This window comes from Myxine glutinosa, chromosome 7 (assembly GCF_964187855.1).
Source record: "Myxine glutinosa chromosome 7, kmMyxGlut1.1, whole genome shotgun sequence".
Classification (NCBI taxonomy): domain Eukaryota; kingdom Metazoa; phylum Chordata; class Myxini; order Myxiniformes; family Myxinidae; genus Myxine; species Myxine glutinosa.
The window spans coordinates 51,447,269-51,462,422 of record NC_136267.1 but is presented as its reverse complement, the minus strand read 5'-3'; the positions used below and the strand labels follow the sequence as shown (position 1 = coordinate 51,462,422).

Below are 15,154 nucleotides of genomic sequence, written 5' to 3'. Positions count from 1 at the left end.
TCCTTTCACAAAGCCTGGAACAAGTATGTGTCCATCCTCAGGAGAGCCAGGTAGCACTACCTCTCTACTCTCAAGACTGAACTCTCACACCTGACTCCCTCTTCCAAATCCTAGTGGCGTCTGGTCAAATCTGTTTCTGGTGTTTGTTCCCCTTCCATCCCTTCCCTTACCTCAAATGGCTACACAGCTGACTCCGCACGTGAAAAAGCTGAATGCCTCAACTCTGTGTTTATCTTGAAATCTTGTGTCCCAAACCCGTCCCTCTCTGTACCCACCGTACCCAGTCGTACCCAGTCGTACCCAGCTGCTCCTGGACTCTGTGTCTTTCTCTCCTGACAAGGTGGAGATGTTTCTGTCAAACCTCGACTATGATTCTGCAACTGGACCAGACGGCATCAGCCCACCGGTCCTAAAATCCTGCTCTGCCGCTCTTTCACACCCTCTCTCTGTTCTCTTCACCCTCTCTTTTGCTCAAGGTCATCTGCCATCAGCTTGGAAAAAAGCCAACATTACTGCTTCATACAAAAAGGTGCAAAAACAGATCCTTGCAACTATAGACCAATCAGCCTGCTCCCAATTATCAACAGTGTTGATACCAATTATCAATTGAATCCATCATTGTTTCAGTTATCAAATCCCTTCTCTTCTCCAATAGCTTGATCTCTGATCATCAATTTGGTTTTAGACCAGGTCACTCTACTCTGGACATGCTGCTTCTGTCTCAACAATGGATGGAGGTCCTCATTGTCAAACAGGAAATTAGAGCTGTCTTAGAAATTAGAGATGGAGGGATGAATTAGAAATTAGAAATTAGAGCCTTGACATATCACGTGCCTTTCGACACGGTCTGGCACCCCACTCTGCTCACCAAACTCTCCTCATATGGTATCCATGGAAATCTCCATGCTTGGCTTGCTGACCTCCTCTCTGGTCGTCGTCAATGTGTGGCTTTGAATGGATTTCTCTCATCTCCCCTGCCTGTTCAGGCTGGTGTTCCCCAAGGCAGTGTTCTGGGCCCTGTACTTTTTCTGATCTTCATCAATGATCTCTCTGACTCTTGAAAATCCTCTCTATTTCTTTGCTGATGACTCCACTCTCTGCCGCTCCATTCTTCATCCCTCAGATCGGCAGTCTGCAGCCCCCTCACTCTCTGCAGTCCTGGACAAAATCACAGACTGGTCAAACAATTGGAACATGTCTTTCAATCCTGCCAATCTCACACTCTCACTATGTCTCTCAGAAAAGACCGACTGGACAACCCTCCCATCTTCTTTCTGAACAATCCTCTCCAAGAAGATCTGTCACTTAAGCTTTGGGGTCTCACTATCTGCCATGATCTTTCCTGGGAAAACCACATTTCCAAGCTGGCCTCCAAAGCCAGTCGCCGACTGGGCATCCTCCGTCGTGCGAAATCCTTCCTTGGCACACCTGACCTCCTCACCACATACAAGGCTTTCATCCGCAGCTCAATGGAATACTGTTCTCCCCTCTGGGCTGGTGCTCCTGCCTCACACCTAGCTCATCTTCACAGTGTTGAAACCAAAGCTATCAGAATCATTGGAATCTCCCACGATGAAGCTAACTCTGAGGGCCTTTCACTCACTCACCGCAGGCAGGTAGGTAGGTGGTCTTTCACAACCTGAATTCAAATTCAGACGAGATTGAACCGACGCACCCGAATGCCTAACCCCGTTTTCGCTTCGCGAGCACAGGGTAACTAGAACGGCACTGAGTAGAGAGCATACCTCCACCTGGTTGGCCATATCACTCAATGGTGAAGAATCACTAAATAATTCTCATATCCGAATCCATATTCAGATATCACCAAAATCGAACCTATTCGTCCTTGTCACACACCCATCCGGTCGACAAAGTTTCGTCCAAATCCATCCATAACTTTTTGAGATATCCTGCTATGTATCGTTTTTGGCCGTATCCCACAATGGTGAAGAATCACTTAAAAAAATTAAATAACTCTCATATCCGAATCCATATTCAGATCTTCACCAAAATCGAACCTATTCGTCCTTGTCACACACCCAATCGGTCGACAAAGTTTCGTCCAAATCCATCCATAACTTTTTGAGATATCCTACTATGTATCGTTTTTGGCCGTATCCCACAATGGTGAAGAATCACTTAAAAAATTAAATCACTCATATCCGAATCCAACATTCAGATCTTCCCCAAAATCGAATCGAATCGTCCTTGTCAGACACCCAACCGGTCCACCAAGTTTCGTCCGAATCCGTCCACAACTTTTTGAGATATTCTGTTCACAAACAAACAAACAGACAAACAGACACGAGTGAAAACATAACCTCCATCCACCTTTGGTGGAGGAGGTAATAATTACCTTTGATGATGAGAGGAATTGACCACAGGAGGAGTAATACAAAGATGAACATTTTGGGTAATGACTGATCCATCATTTTCTTCAAATCTGGAACAAATACATTTGATTTGTCTCATAAAATACACATATTTTAACTGCACATTAATTCAAGACGAACAGCAACTAATATCGTACAACAAATATATCATTCCCGTGAATGCATTCTACCGGATTCAACAAGGAGTTTGGTTTGTTGGTTGCATCATTGTTGTTGAGGACTGGTTGGCTGTATTGTTGAACTCCAACAACAACAACAAAAAAGGTCTTAAAACATTATTCTGATATCCCACATTTTGCTAACGATGGTGACTGCTTTATTACTGCGACTTTATTTATGCGACTTTATTTATGCGACTTTATGCGACTTTATTACTTTATTACTGTGACTTACTGCGATGGTGATGTGACCCAAACTATACGTTTCACTTACACCGTATAAACACCCCAGAACATTTAAAATGCCAAATCTGAGCATACTCGTACGTGGGTGGTACCTGTATTGTCATTAACGGAGGGAACGGGTTGTGTATTATCTACCTGAAGTGTTTCTTAACTTTCAGAATGATTCAACAAATGTCTATTTTGTATAGGTTAAACACCATGCTATTGTCGGCTTTCAAGGAAAGAGCCATCTATTTATTATGTATGCAAATATGAACTTTCTAACCTCAACTTTCTCTCCAAACTCCTCACAACATTCCCCTGATCTCCTCTCTTTCTTTTATTCCACCCCTTTTCGTTATTTATGTTTTCAACTTAGTCCATGGGACACCTTTAGTGCATGCTCCATGCATGGTGCAAATTCGTCCACACGGTGGCTTAGTTGATATTGACCTCAGGGGTGGAGACCCAGGAATTTCAAGAATGGAGGGATGGGGGATGGAGGTGCACTAAGTGAAAGTGCTGAACGGGGATGGGTGGAGAGGGGTCTGTGGGTGCTCCCCCAGGAAATTTTGAAAAATTGATCGTTGGAAACGGCATTTCCTGCGTTCTTCCCTGGCCCAACAGTTCAACCGATTCACGATGACTAAATGGGCCAAAATGGCGAATTGATGAAACGACTTGTCCAGCCAAAATCCTTAGTCAAAAGAAGAATGACCGCATTGCGGTCACAACCTACAACAAAATCTGGTAATGGACCGGGTTGGGAAAAGCACATTTATAACACTCTTAAAAGATGAACAGTGCGATTGGGAAACACACATTTAATGCGCTATTAAAAAATTAACTCGACACGTCTTATTCATGTCAGCCTCCCCACGGTTATATCAGAACGAGATGATTCATCACATGGTCACAGATTGTTTAATCCAATATATGGCTGTTAAAAAGTTACTTAACCCTTTTTTTTTTAGTAATACGCATTACATAACACTTGATTACATAACGCAACGTAACGCTTGATTACCGTGCATTCTGATGTGCCAATTGGGAAACACGCATTTAAAGCACTCTTAAAATTTGAGCAGCACGATTGGGAAACACACAAATGAAGAGTTTAAATATTAACTCGACACCTCTCATCACGTGTATCCTGTAAACACACGCTTAATTGACTCACTCATGAAGAGAACGTTGAATGGTGAACACCACTCTGTATCTGCCAGTGGAATGCATCCAATATCACAGCATATAATTCATCAATCCAAAAGGAGGAGGGGCGCATCTCCCCCCCCCCCCCCCCCCCACTCCTGGATCCGCCTATGGACCTCACTGCCAAAAATAATCTTTTTGGTAAGAAAACATATTCTTAAAATAAGAATGGTTTTCTTGTTTCAAGAAAACCAATTGAAAGGTTTTCTACCCACAATAAAAATGTTTCATGGTTTTCTTGGTTCAAGAAAACTTTTCTTATTTTAAGAAAATGTTTTCTTACCAAGAAGATTATTTTGACAATGTTGCATCTGTGCTTTCAAACCCATTCCATGGCACGTGCAGGCAGACAGCAATGCTTGTACGAGATACATGTCTAAGTACAGTACATGTATTGAATCCAGTGTAACATTTATGTCCTGCATGCATTTAAAAGCTGCACTTTTGGTTTGTTGCAAGATAATTTCTCGGGAAAACCACATTTCCAAGCTGACCTCCAAAGCCAGTCGCCGTCTGGGCATACTTCATCGTGCGAAGTCCTTCCTTGGCACACCTGAGCTCCTCACCACATACAAGGCTTTCATCCGCAGCTCAATGGAATACTGCTCTCCCCTCTGGGCTGGTGCTCCTGCCTCACACCGAGCTCGTCTTCACGCTGTTGAGGCCAAAGCTTTCAGAATCATTGGAATCTCCCGCGATGAAGCTGATTGAGAGGGCCTTTCTCTCTTTCACCGCAGGCAGGTTGGTGGTCTTTCTGTCTCCTGCCGACTCCTCTCCGGCCTAGCTCCCCCTGCTCTGTGTGTGTTCTGCCCCCCAAATTTTCCTGCAGGTCGCACAAGATCTGCCAGCAACCCTCTTATGGTGAAACTGCCAAAATCAAGACTCTCTGCTCACCTTTACTCTTTTATTCTTCTTTTCTCCCGCCTCTGGAACAAACTCCCTCACTCTCTTAAATCTCTCTCCTTCCTCCAGGTCTTTAAAACAGCTGTTCACCACCATCTCTTATCTTCCCCCATCCAAAACCTTGATCTTTTCTACCCCCGTTAAATCTCCACAAATCCACCTTTCAATCTAAAACTTATTTCCTGAAATTCCTAGTAGTGTCAATTTGTTTCATACAGTGTATATATCTTCTTCCTCTTTCGTATGCAGCACAGAACTGTAGGTAGCATCATTGACTGAGGGTGCGGTCGTGCCGCTGATGCAGTGCCCCTACTTCCAGTACACTGGTACTCATTTTTCCGACCTCGGAAGGATGACAGGCTGAGTCAACCGCACCTTGTGTTATTTCAATATATACTGTATACTCTTTTAAAGGCTCTTCTGGCTGATCTCGACTTAATAATGCCTTCTAGGGTTTGACCGGTTCACTCTCGGGAGGAGCTTCTGCTCCACGCTGATGAGGGCCAACAAGCCCGAAACACATGTCCGTGGATTTTGGTCAAAACAAATGAATGATTTGGTCAAAGGTCACGTTTGCATAAAATCGTCAAGTTTTCATCCAATTTATGTGGAATTTTAAGAATTTGCATATTGGGTCACTGAATTGGTTCACCAATCAAAAGCTAGAAGCTGATTGTTTTGCTTTTGTTACGTGGTCCTCCCGGTAACTACCTAGTCTGGGTGACCCCCGGACCGTGGGAGGGACCCCGCCAGAAAGATATATGGTTTATACGCTTTCGTAACGCAATCAATATGAATTCCGGTCAAGAAGAAACCCCCACACCAAGGATCCGGAATAATCAATAATATATTCTCTGAGCAATCAACAACCATCAACAATGCACAATCAATATTACAAAGGTATAAACTCATCTACACAAACTCTAAGATGGCCATCTTATATATTCCTCACGTGAGCCCCACTCCTGACTCCCTCCGTGGTCAATGTCTCCCACAATGTCTCTCGTCTCCGCACACGGGCGGTTGAACGAACCCCAGGCGGACGTGCTCCAACGTGCCGTCTCGTACCGGGGACAGCTGTTGCAGCGCACCTCCTTGCCAAGCAACGGGGCAAAACCCAGCGCGGCTTCCAACGCGCGCGAGGCCCCGAAGTGCGACCCGTACGCGTCCTTGTAGACGGGGCAAAACCAAGCGCGGTTTTTCACCGCGTGCGAGGTTCAACGTGCGACCTGTACGCGTCCTTGTAGACGGGGCAAAACCAAGCGCGGTTTTTCACCGCGTGCGAGGTTCAACGTGCGACCCGTATGCGTCCTTGTAGACGGGGCAAAACCAAGCGCGGTTTTTCACCGCGTGCGAGGTTCAACGTGCGACCCGTACGCGGCCTTGTAGACGGGGCAAAACCCAGCGCGGTTTGCAACGCGCGCGCGGCCCAACGTGCGACCGCTTGGTTCCGTGCACGAACTCACGGGGACTTCACGTGTCAACAGGTAGTTACGCGTCCAGGTAACTCCTCTCGCCAAACGGGTTTCGGAACGCCTCTGTGTTCTGCGCAGCGCAAGGTCGATTCCACCTTCTGTCGTCGCGGGGCGAGGAAGAAGAATCACCGTCCTTTTCTCTCCTCGTGTTTTTTCTTCTTCCGTTTTCGGTCACTTCCGTTTCCGGCCACTGGTTCAGAAGGGCTCCTGACCCTCCAATCACAACAACCCTTAATATAATACACACGGATAAGCAACCTGACTGGTAATTCACCTACATTCACATAAATATGTAACACTCCCCCCCTTCAAGAAAGAAAGTTTGAACCCAGCGAAAACTTTCTTTGCCGGCCAATTTGGAGAAACAAACCAGATAACTCAACCCCTCCAGATTACTCCCTCTGGACTAAGTACCAACAACGACATTGTCCCTGCCAAATCAAACTCCATCTCATGACCCTCTGACTTTGACCGTCCGTATCTTGGGAATGAAGGTTAAGGGGTTGATCAAAGATCCAAAGTTAAGCAACTCGATAGCACTTTTTCCGGGAGGCCAAGCCGAGTATTCACTACATGGATGCCTTTAGGAACGCGGAGTTCACGGTTAGTCCGTGCAGGAAAGTTCTCTACATGGGCGCCTTGAGGAACGTGGAGTTCACGGTTAGTCCGTGCATGAAAGTTCACTACATGGACGCCTTTAGGAACGGCGTTCACGGTTAATTCGTGTAGGAATCTTGGCTCGGCGGCTCCGCCGCCTTCAGTGCTTCAACTTCTCAGAACTTCCCTAATAATTATGGTGGGACCACTTGTCCCTGTAGTCCCATGAATAGCGGTCTCCTTCTCGGCCACTACTTTGACAATCCTTCCTTCGGGAGCTGCTGTAACTCAGGGAGCCTTCATAATAATATTGATTGCGGCCACCACCAAAACTACCGCCCAGTTGTCCTCTCCTGTAGACCTCTCGACGCCTACGAAATGCCTTCCCTACTGTTATGGTCCAGGCCTCCTCCGGCCAGTTTAATTGTCGAGCCACTTTCTCAAAGTGTGGAAAAAATTTCGCGACTTCTTTTTCACTGAACGGTGGAACCAGCCTCACATGTCTGCCCACATCCCAGGTTTTCTGGTTAGGTGTCGACCCCGTCAGCAAGGGTGGTGCCTCTCCCCGTTCTCTCATTAACTCCAGCTCCTTGAATTTGATTTCTTGCTGAAGCTCCATGTCACGTTCCTTTAATTCCCTTTCCGCTTTTCTCTCCTCTGCTTCGAGGTCCCTTGCAGCTCTCCTCTCCTCTGCTTTTCTCCCTTCTAACCTTTCCTGGAGTTCTCGTTCCACTCTCCTTTCCTCTGCTTCTGCTTTCCTTTCTTCTTCTTTTAACCTTTCCTGGAGTTCTCGTTCCACTCTCCTTTCCTCCGCTTGTTTCTCTTCTCTCCTCGCTTCTGCTTTCCTTTCTTCTTCTGCTAACCTTTCCTGGAGTTCTCGTTCCACTCTCCTTTCCTCTGCTTGTTTCTCTTCTCTCCTCGCTTCTGCTTTCCTTTCTTCTTCTGCTCTTTCCTTTTCTGCTTTCCTTTCTTCTTCTGCTCTTTCCTTTTCTGCTTTCCTTTCTTCTTCTTTAATCCGTTCCTGGCTCCGTAATTGCAACTCCAGTTTCCGGAGCTCAACGTCTTCTGGTTCTTCGGGTAGCCACTCCCAGGCTAACTCGTCCCATGTTCCTAATCCCACCATAGATTGTATCACCGTGGCCTGCAACTCTGCCTTCCTCAAATTAGTTCGGACCTCCAAGTTAAAATGTTTGGCCAATTTCAAGAGGTCCGACTTTAGCAATGCTCGGAACTGTGCCTCACTCGGTGTTACCCCAAAGTTCTGTGCCACAAACGCCATGGTGCCTATCGTTAACACCTGTTAACCTTCACCCAAGATTTTACCCCAATTTCTCAAAAAAATTTTTTTTTTACCAATTAATAATTAATTAATAAATTTTAATTAATTAAAATTATTATTTTATTACTTTATACAATTTTAGATCCCGGACGAGCCCCCAATTCTGTTACGTGGTCCTCCCGGTAACTACCTGGTCTGGGTGACCCCCGGACCGTGGGAGGGACCCCGCCAGAAAGATATATGGTTTATACGCTTTCGTAACGCAATCAATATGAATTCCGGTCAAGAAGAAACCCCCACACCAAGGATCCGGAATAATCAATAATATATTCTCTGAGCAATCAACAACCATCAACAATGCACAATCAATATTACAAAGGTATAAACTCATCTACACAAACTCTAAGATGGCCATCTTATATATTCCTCACGTGAGCCCCACTCCTGACTCCCTCCATGGTCAATGTCTCCCACAATGTCTCTCGTCTCCGCACACGGGCGGTTGAACGAACCCCGGGCGGACGTGCTCCAACATGCCGTCTCGTACCGGGGACAGCTGTTGCAGCGCACCTCCTTGCCAAGCAACGGGGCAAAACCCAGCGCGGCTTCCAACGCGCGCGAGGCCCCGAAGTGCGACCCGTACGCGTCCTTGTAGACGGGGCAAAACCAAGCGCGGTTTTTCACCGCGTGCGAGGTTCAACGTGCGACCCGTACGCGTCCTTGTAGACGGGGCAAAACCAAGCGCGGTTTTTCACCGCGTGCGAGGTTCAACGTGCGACCCGTACGCGGCCTTGTAGACGGGGCAAAACCCAGCGCGGTTTGCAACGCGCGCGCGGCCCAACGTGCGACCGCTTGGTTCCGTGCACGAACTCACAGGGACTTCACGTGTCAACAGGTAGTTACGCGTCCAGGTAACTCCTCTCGCCAAACGGGTTTCGGAACGCCTCTGTGTTCCGCGCAGCGCAAGGTCGATTCCACCTTCTGTCGTCGCGGGGCGAGGAAGAAGAATCACCGTCCTTTTCTCTCCTCGTGTTTTTTCTTCTTCCGTTTTCGGTCACTTCCGTTTCCGGCCACTGGTTCAGAAGGGCTCCTGACCCTCCAATCACAACAACCCTTAATATAATACACACGGATAAGCAACCTGACTGGTAATTCACCTACATTCACATAAATATGTAACACTTTTTTTTTTTTTATCAAAAGGTCATGGTTGCATAAAATCATCCATTTTCATCAAATTGACCTGAAATTGAAAGTTTTCATCTGATTGACTTGATATTTAAGCAGGATTTGCATATTTAGTCAGGTTCACTATGTTTTTTCGTTCAAAATTTTGGTAGATTAGCAAAACTATACATTTTTGGAATATTCAGAGCATGAGGAATCCAAAAATTAATGTTTACATTTGCGTAGACACCTTTGCGAAAATGACACTCAGGACAGTGATGAAGATCTGTAAAAGCATATTCCTGAACGGTATAGACCTCGCATTGCTGCGAGGCAATGCATTGCTGTCTGCCTGCACGTGCCATGGAATGGGTTTGAAAGCACAGACGCAACATTGTCAAAATAATCTTCTACAGTTATACAGTTATATCACAAATATAAAGACAATGGTTTTCAATTACCTTTGTTTGTTGCTTTTCAATAAATCCTGAGCACTATTTTGAGGCCTTTATTGGATTCCTTGACCCAGAAAACATAGGATTAGCATATTTAATTAAGTCTCTAGGTTGACTAGAAGCCGAGATCGCGCAAAATATGTATTTTATGGCGGCCATTTTCAAAATCCAAAATGGCGGCCATGCAGGTGTCTGTGCAAATGCCAACATTGATTTTCAGATTCTCCATGCTCTGAAGATTCCAAAAATGTACAGGTTTGCTAATCCCAAAATTTTGAAAGAAATTATATTTGTTAACATAGTGAACCTGACTAATTGGGTCACTGACGCCTATCGCTTTTGAGGTCAAAATATCAAGGTCGCCTAAAATCGTCACTTTTTTTTTTTAATCTCTTTTTGTCATGCGTAGTATACAGAAGAAGTCTGAATACAAGGTGGACGTGGATGGGCTTTGCACTTTTCAGATGTTTTCTAGTTTAATTTTTGATTTGCAAAAATAGGTTGGGAGTCAAGTTTCCTGCATCTTCTAGTTTTACTTTATTATCGCAAAGTGGTGTTTATTCCACGCTTATCTTAAGATACAGACAGACCGCAAAGCTTTTGTGGCGAGATATGGAAAAAAACGTTTTCCACTGCTGTTTATATGAACAAACACCTGTTTTATATTCTGGCACCACAAATGTCCAAGACATCACAAATAAACTAATTTCTACCATCATACTTGCTTTTAGCTGGGGGTCCAGGGGTAAATGGCTCTGAAAGGTAGACTTTAGTGCATCGCGGTTGTTGAAGGTTGTCGTTGGGTTTCATCGGAATTGCATGTGTAGTTTCTGAGAAAAACGCAAATACCTATTTTGGGGGGCAACCTCCCCCCCCCTCCCCCCCCCTCAATATACTCCCTTAGGGCCCGATATTTTAAATGGTGTGAACAAACTTCGGTACATCATGGGTGATGAAGGTTGTGGTGAAGTTTCATTGAAATTTTGTGTGTAGTTTCAGAGGAAAAAGCAAATTCCTATTTTTGGGGGTCAAACCTGAATCCACTTTGACCCCCGGGAGACCACCTTAAACCCGGATTTGTTTTAATGCCGTGAACAAACTTTAGTCACAACACAACAAATATTATTTGTGCCAAGTTTGGTCGCAATCCCATCTGCGGTTTCGGAGAAGTTTCAAGTGTTTACGGACGGACGTACGATGCGCCATCCTACAAATAAGCTTCCCAGAACTACATTCCAGGTGAGCTAACCAGAAGTTCATGATAATTCATTATAATGTTCCCATCGCCATTGTGCGACTGGTGGAAGCATAACTAGTCCTGTATAATAGAAGTCAGTGAAACTTCTCCATTCAGAGGAATCCTCAATATTTGATGATAAAGCCGGTGGATCCTCCTGCCAGCACTGGTCGCAGACAGATATTGAAGATCTCACGATGTCTTTTGTGAAGAGTAGTGAAGTTATTGCGCCCCCACCACCCCCACACAGGATACAAATACTGTACCTGCATTTTCGTTAGAACGTCAGACCTAGCCAGCCAGTTCGTGAAAGACTTGGATAAAAAATGTGCCTCGGCCGACCCCACAAGGTCAGAATAATTGTAGTAGTAGTAGTAGTAGTATTAGAAGTCGTAATAGTATTAGTAGTATTAGTAGTAGTATTAGTACTATTAGAAGTAGTAGTAGTAGTAGTAGTATTAATATTAGTAGTATTAGTCATAGTAGTAGTAGTAGTAATAGTAGTATTAGTATTAGAAGTAGTAGTAGTAGTAGTAGTAGTAGTAGTAGTAGTAGTAGTAGTAGTATTAGAAGAAGTAGTAGTAGTAGTAGTAGTAGTAGTAGTAGTATTAGTAGTAGTAGTAGTAGTAGTAGTGTTAGAAGTAGTAGTAGTAGTAGTAGTAGTAGTAGTAGTAGTAGTAGTAGTAGTCGTAGTAATACTAGTAATAGTAGTAGTAGTAGTAGTCATAGTAGTAGTATTAGAAGTAGTAGTAGTAGTAGTAGTAGTAGTAGTAGTAGTAATACTAGTAATAGTAGTAGTAGTAGTAGTAGTCATAGTAGTAGTATTAGAAGTAGTAGTAGTAGTATTACCTGTAATCCTCAAGATGTATCAAAACATCCTGGAAAAGTCCACCTTTCCACGAAGGTTGCATTTTGTAGTAAAAATAGTGTAACAATTATGACATCACCGATTAGGACATGTTCACTGGAGTTTCATGAATTACAATTGTTTCCACGTCGTGGTCACGCATTCTAACACTAACACAATAACACAGTAACACTAACAGCCCATAATTTACACATTTGTATTGAAAAACTGATTTCGCAAATTCAATCCCAAACCAAAGACACGATGGTTTGCTCGAAGACGCAGCATTACAATTAATCACAAGTTAAAATAAACTTACAATAACCACGATATTTGTTAGCAAATACAACAAAAACTTCAAACCTGAGACCACGTGAAGGAACAGTCGGAGACTCGGAGTGGAAACGAAGATAGAACTTTACTCTACCTGCCCTGTGTCACGTGTGTGTGACGTAGAGGGGCGTGGTTTGTCCCGGCACTTTGGAAACGTTCCCTCTGCTCTTTGACGTTATCAGCAAGATATTGGATGCGAGGTGACCTGGATGCGAGGTGACCTGGATGCGAGGTGACTTGGATGCGAGTAGAAGAATGAACAGCTTACCTTTTAGCCTTCCGAGTTGCCAGTTCTAGAAAAGAAAATAACATTGATTATAACTCTCAAATTGCAAATTTATACTGAAATCTCGTGTAGCCACTGTCAACTGGAAAATTTTATATTAAAAAAAAACAAGTAATACTTAAAATAACCATTTATCAACTGTGTTAAGTGAAGGAATTTTAACGAATGCTAACGAGATATTGGTCGAAAATGGCTAAAGGAACAGTCTTATCAGGGACTCAACATAATATCGATAACTCCACATCAGCAACCACAAGTAGTTTGTTTATCATGAAACTCAATGTGATGCCAACCAAAGAGATTCCTTGGACTGCATCATGCTACACCATTGGTTGGAACTGTGGGTCATCTGCTTCCATTACTCCCTGGTATTCCAGACTGCGATTGTAAAGTGGAAAAGGTTGTTGCTTCAGCCTCCGCTTGTAGAGAAGATTGTTGAGGAAGCAAGGTATTTGGAAAGACCCAAGAGGGAGCTTTGTGACTTTTGTGAATGTTTTCATGTACCAAAGTTTCATCATCTTTTCAGGTATCAAAGTTTCATCATCTTTTCAGGTATCAAAGTTTCATCATCTTTTCAGGTACCAATGTTTCATAATATTTTCAGGAACCAAAGTTTCATCATCTTTTCAGGTACCAAAGTTTCATCATCTTTTCAGGTACCAATGTTTCATAATCCTTTCAGGTGTAGTGGCTACCGCTGGGTTTTCACAATCGCCTTGCACCTATCAAGGACGCGGCGCGATCACCATGCCGGGCTCGTCCAGGACGCCCGGGCAGGCTCGCCCTCAACTTGCCAGGCCGCAGCCAGGACGCTGGGCCACGCCCCTCTCGCCTTTCCTGGGCAAACGCTCCGGGATAATATGTATATATATTGCTGCCCGATAAACGGGCTTTTCAGAGTGCCTGAGTGTTTGGTTTGAATAAAGCAACTCGTATGAATTCCAGCTTTTTGTCGCGTCCATTCTTCCGATCGACGTGGGAGCCGTAGCTCCTTCATTGGTGACCTACCGACATGGACACGGCAGTCGCCCTTAAACTGCCTACCTTCTGGGAGGCTCACGCGGCGGTTTGGTTCGCACAGGCGGATTCCCTGTTCGCCCTGCGAGGCATCACGGCCGATGACACCCGCTTCCACCATGTGGTAGCAGCGCTCGGTTCGGCCACCGTTGCCCGCGCCCTGAGCCTCCTCGAGAGCCCGCCAGCCGCTGACAAATACGGCGCGATTAAGAAGCTCTCCTCGACGCTTTCGCCCTCCCATCGGCGGAACACGCACGGCGCCTGCTCGACCTGCCCGAGCTCGGCGACACGCGCCCTTCCGAGCGAATGGACTACATGCTTTCACTGCTCGGCGAGCACTCTCCGCCATTCCTGTTCCGGGAGCTGTTCCTCCGTCAGCTGCCTAACCCGGTACGCCTCGCCCTGGCAAGCACGACGATCACAGATCCCCGGGCCCTTGCCAGAGAAGCCGACAAGATCTCCGCCGCAGGTCAGCGCATCGCAGTGGCGACATGGGACCCACCGCCGTCCGATGCAACACCCATGGCGCCCGAGCACCCGGCACGGTCGACGACCGAACTGCCGACGCAATTGGCGGCCGCTACACCGAGCCGACCACCTCCAGCACGACGACCGGGGCCTCCACCTGACCAAGCGTGGTGTTACTATCATGCCAGGTTCGGACAGAAGGCCCGGACATGCCGACCCCCGTGCACCTTCGGCAGGCCGGGAAATGGCCGGGCCGGCGTTCATTACCAGCCATGAGCGCCGGCCACACGGGCAACTTACTGTTCATCACGGATAAAGCGTCCGGATGGCGCTTCCTGTGCGACACCGGCGCCCAACTGAGCGTTGAAGGAGCTGGGGCTCCCACGTCGATCGGAAGAATGGACGCGACAAAAAGCTGGAATTCATCCGAGTTGCTTTATTCAAACCAAACATGCAGGCACTCTGAAAAGCCCGTTTATCGGGCATCAATATATATACATATTGTTACAGATCGCGGATTAAGATGTTAGTTACCGAGCGGTTTGGTATTGCCGCGACTGTTACAGGATCCCTGACTCACCCGATTCACCCAGAACTTTGGCCGTATCGCACCACAGCTGCTCAATGAGGGAAAAGACAAAAACGACGCAATGCAAGAGGAAAAGGAATAAAACGAGAAGACGTACAGACGAGTAATGGGGTTTATTATTTACACACACAAGCAAAAAGGAGCAATCAAGTTTTATTTACAACACATAAGACGCAGGTGACACAGTGCAAATTTTAGCTTACCTACAGACTTAATTAAATACCCAGGGACAGAACAAACAAAACAAACTCACGTATACAAGAAGGATGGAATGGATTGAATGTTGGAAGGAGGAATGGGAAGGTTCAGCTGGGGGCAGATGGTTCAGGCTTGATCCCGCACAGGACGTCGGCTGGACCTCGACGGCCACCGATGCCACCGCTATTTGGTCCCTGCGGGGTAACGGGTTGAAGCTGCCTGGTGGATTCAACGCTGCCTCTCTGGCTCAGCTCAGGGCGCGTCTGCCGTCTCTGGCGCAACTGCTGGTAATGGCCCTTGGCACCTTCTCTCTCT

The 15,154-nt window shown here is 45.9% G+C and overlaps 1 protein-coding gene across 4 annotated transcripts in view; it reads right to left on the bottom strand.

Annotated features, from left to right (window-relative positions):
• Positions 1–12,402, bottom strand: part of LOC144892944 (uncharacterized) — a 71,366-nt gene extending 58,964 nt beyond the window's left edge. The window contains exons 1-2 of one of the 4 annotated variants that reach the window (XM_078781720.1): positions 12,312–12,402; positions 2,357–2,443 (exon numbers count right to left, since the gene is read on the bottom strand). The gene's annotated coding sequence lies outside the window, so the exon portion shown is untranslated. Of the gene's footprint in view, positions 1–2,356; positions 2,444–2,563; positions 2,635–3,956; positions 4,023–12,311 lie in introns of those variants that run through there. The other 3 variants (XM_078781721.1, XM_078781722.1, XM_078781723.1) reach the window with 3 other exon arrangements.
• Positions 12,403–15,154: the final 2,752 nt, after the last annotated feature.